Raw genomic sequence first — 4,341 nt, 5'->3', positions numbered from 1 at the left:
TCGTGCTGGGGAGCCTGGCCGGCCTTAGGGGTGGGGCCCCCGGCAGCCGCCCAGGTCTCCAGGGGGTCAAAGGGCACCGTGTGGCCGTGCAAAGGTGCTCACTGCTCTCCCCTGCCCCAATGCTCCTCCGTGGCCCCACAGAGGGTGGGGGGAGCGAGGAGCAGCACTATGTGCTCCATGCGTCCTGGTCACTGTCCCCACCTGGGCTGGGCTGTGAGGGGAGCATCAGAAGCTGCTGCTCTCTGCCCTCCCCTGACGCAGCCCGGCTGAGGAAAGTGACCTGGATGCAGGGAGCTCGGATGATGTCCCTTCTCGCCCCCCTGCCCCTGCTAGGCAAGGCTGGTGTGTGGTGTCTCCATGGCTGCACTTTCAGTCATGCAGGTTTCTCAATCCCATTGTTCCAGGGGCATCCTACTAGATTGCCAGCTGCTTTTCAACTGCAGTGTGGAGACTGTGTGTGTGTGGGGGGGGAGAGACAGTGTGTGTGTTGGGGAAGAGTGAGTGTGTTGAGCTAGGTAGGAGCCGATCATTATTATCCCTACTTGAAAGAGGGAGAAGCTACGTGTGAGAAAGGAGAATTGACTTGTCTGAGGTCACACAGCCAGTCAGTGGCAGAGTTGGGAATAGGACCCAAGAGCCCTGATTTTCAAACTAACCATCGGATCTTGAATTTCATACATTGAATGACCTGAATAAAGTGCTCTCACATGAGCTACAGACCAACAACAGTGCACAGCAATTAGTCAGCAAGTATTTGAGAACTGGAATGTTAGAGAGAATCATGAACTGCTCAGAGACCATTAATGCAGAGAAGCAGCAAAATCCATCAAACATAGAACTGGTTCTGACTTATTTCCTTGGTCTTAAAAGAGAACAAGACCTGAGTCTCCTCCCTGTCAATAACCCCCTGCTCAGCCAATCAGGGTAGAGACTGAGGACGGGAGGCTGAGGGTTCTCACCAGAGAGCCCAAAGGACGGCCCAGGTCACTGGTGGGATCACTGCCCGAGCACTATTTCAGCCCCACATTTTTGTGTGGACCTCCCACAGTGGGAGCTGCAGAGCCCTCCCCTGCAACACACACACACACACACAACCACACACACCTCCTGGTGTTGGGAGGGGAACAGGAGAAAGGACAAAAGAAGCAAGGGATAAAGAGAAAGGAGGGAGGGATGGAGGAAAAGGTAAAACAAAAAGGACAAACCCCAATGTCCCCAGTGATTCTAAGGGACCACCCCCACCTCTCTGCCCCTCCCCTGAGACCAGCCCTGCCACCACCCCCACCTCTCTGCCCCTCCCCTGAGACCCACCCTGCCCACCGCCTGCACCTCTCTGCCTCCTCCCCTAAGACCAACCCTGCCCACCGCCCCCACCTCTCTGCCTCTCCCGAGACCCACCCTGCCCAGCGCTCACACCTCTCTACCCCCTCCCCTGACCTGCCCTGTCCACCACCCCCACCTCTTTGCCCCTCCCCTGAGACCCACTTGTCCACCTCTTTCCTCGGTCGTCTGTTGTTATTCCTTGAAACATCAAGGATGGAATTAAAAGCTGAGTTTACTCCAGGGTGAGGAAAGAAAGGAGCCACCAACCCCCTGACAAATCTCAGTGCCCCAGAGAAAACCTGCCCCCTGCTATTGCAATCACTGATGTGCTGGGGATATGGCAGGAAAGGGCCTGTCTGAATGATCAAGGCAGGAAATGGACAACAATCTACAGCAACGTCATTGACCACAAACATACTCTCCTCATGCTCCAGCCAGAAGGGAAATGAGCAGGAATTCTTGCAGTTCAGCCATGGACACACTTATACAATGGCACAGCAGTGTGTGTGCTGAGGCAGCTGGTCTGAGGAAACAACTGGAATTGATCACTCAGTGAGAACAGAACTAGAGTGCAGTGAGAGACACATTTCAACCATGTAGTTGTGGCTGAGTGGTTAAGGCGGTGGACTAAAAATCCATTGGGGTCTCCCTGCGCAGGTTTGAATCCTGCTAACTATGGAGAAAGTTGTGGTTCTTTAGTTTCAAAGGAGCTGGGTCTTGTCTCACTCTCAAGCTGTGTCCACACTATTGGGTAATGCAGCTTTAAAGTGTTTTAATTAAACAGCTGTTGCATGTCCACACTATGCCCCTTGTGTCACCAGAGCACATCCACGCTAGAATCTTGGATGGCCACAGAGAGCAGTGCACTGTGGGTAGCTGTGCAACTGGCTGCAGGGTGCTTTGGAAAGGGTTTGCAATGCCTCATGGGCTGGTACAGCATCACATGATGCAGGTTTCTCTATCCCACCGTTCCATGGGCATCTTACTAGATTGCCAGCTGCTTTTCAACTGCAGTGTGCGTGGCGGGGTAGAGACTGTGTGTGTGTGGGGAGAGGGAGTGTGTGTGTGGGGAGAGGGAGTGTGTCGCACACTGTCTCTATGTTCAGACAGCTGCTGCAAGCAACCAGTCCTAAGGCAGGGGGAGGGGGCAGCCCCAACATCAGCCCCCGCTTCCCTCACTGGCTCAGCTCAGCACAGCAGCCTCTGTCACACACACACACACACCGCTGCTGCTGAGCTCTGTGTCAGGGGTGCTGGAACAGGGGGTTTAGAGGGCCGTGGCCCCACCCCTCTTAACTGGTTGTTAGGACAAATGATGGAGGGGGAAAGGGGGAGTCTGGGGGGGGGGGAGAGGCATTCTGTGGGTGTGGCCTCGGGGGGAGAGGTGGTGTGAGTGGGGGTCCTTGGGGAAGGGTTTTCATGGGAGTGCCACAGTTCAGACAATAGTGACCCCCCCACTGTAAGGAAGCTCCCGCCGCCCCTGCTCTGTGTTCGTAGCGCGGGAGAGAGCAGCGTTCCAGGGCAGTGATTTGCTCCCCGGGGCTCCGCCAGGGGGGCTTGGGAGGCTGCAGGGAGCCCTGGGCCCTTTAAATCACCAGCCTGGGGAAGCCGGGCCGGGCTGGCACAGCGTACCCGCTCTTGCCAGTACCCCATACCGGAATGTACCAGCTTACGTTCACCTCCGGAAGGTCCTCACGTGGATCAATAACTGGTTAAAAGCCAGGAAACAAAGGGTAGGAATAAATGGACAGTTTTCAGGATGCAAACAGGTAACTAGTGGTGTCTGTACTGGGACTAGTTGACATCTTCATAAACGATCTGCTGAACAGCGAGGTGACAAAATGTGCGGATGATCCAAACGTACAGAGGATAGTTAAGTCCAAAGCAGACTGGGAGGAGCTAAAAAGAGATTTCACAAAACTAGGTGAAAGGGCAACAAAATGGCGGAAGAAATTCAATGTTGATAAATGCAAAGTGATGCACATTGGCAAACATAATCCCAACTCTACATATAAAACGATGGGATGTAAAATAGCTGTTCCAACTCAAGTGAGAGATCTTGGAGTCACTGTGGATAGTTCTCTGCAAACATCCACTCAATGGGCAGTGGCAGGCAAAAAGCGAACAGAATGTTGGGAATCATTAAGAAAGGGATAGAGAATAAGAGAGAAAATCTTATTGCCACTGTATAAATCCATGGTACGCCCATATCTTGAATACTGCGTGCAGATATGGTCGCTCCATCTTAAAAAAGATGTATTGGGATTGGAAAAGGTTCAGAAACGGGTATGGAGTGTCTGCCATATGAGGAGAGAATAATAAGACTGGGACTTTTCAGCTTGGAGAAAAGCTGACTAAGGGGAAATATGCTAAAGGTCTATAAAATCATGACTGGTGTGGGGAAAGTAAATAAGGAGTGTTACTTATTCCTTCTCATAACACAAGAACTAGGGGTCACCAAATGAAATTAATAGGCAGCCCATTTAAAACAAACAAAAGGAAGTATTTTTTCACACAACGCACAGTCAACCTGCGGAACTCCTTGCCAGAGGAGGTTGTGAAGGCCAAGACTATAATAGGGTTCAAAAAAAGAGCTAAATCGATTCATGGAGGACATGCTCTGAGCCAGGATGGGCAGAGAAGGTGTCCCTAGTCTCTGTTTGCCAGGAGCTGGGAATAGGTGACAGGGGATGGGTCACTTGGTGATTCCCTGTTCTGTTCATTCCCTCTGGGGCACCTGGCTTTGGCCGCTATGGGAAGACAGGATACTGGGCTAGATGGACCCAGTCTGACCATTCGTACGTCCTTATGCTCCTTTCATACAGATGCCTGGGATTCTGCCTCACAATGTGTCCCTGAGGTCTCAGCCAAAATGCCCAGACAGGCAAACACTCTGGGCTCCTGAACCCTCCGCCCCCCACCTAGTGCCTATGGCTCATCCCTGATCCTTGCTGCTGCTCCTTGCTGTAGACTGTGAAAGGAGTGGAGGCAGCGCAGGAGCCTTCTGGGGACGCAGAT

At 52.7% G+C, this 4,341-nt stretch overlaps 1 non-coding gene across 1 annotated transcript; it reads left to right on the top strand.

The window, feature by feature from the left end:
• Positions 1–1,919: 1,919 nt before the first annotated feature.
• On the top strand, positions 1,920–2,001 carry TRNAF-AAA. Its single transcript has one exon. It is a non-coding gene; the product is annotated as a tRNA-Phe (tRNA).
• Positions 2,002–4,341: the final 2,340 nt, after the last annotated feature.

The sequence above is a fragment of the Mauremys mutica genome, unplaced genomic scaffold (genome assembly GCF_020497125.1).
Source record: "Mauremys mutica isolate MM-2020 ecotype Southern unplaced genomic scaffold, ASM2049712v1 001245F_np12_obj, whole genome shotgun sequence".
NCBI classification, from domain to species: Eukaryota; Metazoa; Chordata; order Testudines; family Geoemydidae; genus Mauremys; species Mauremys mutica.
Note: the sequence above shows the minus strand (reverse complement) of the source record. Positions and strands in the feature narration are given on the sequence as shown.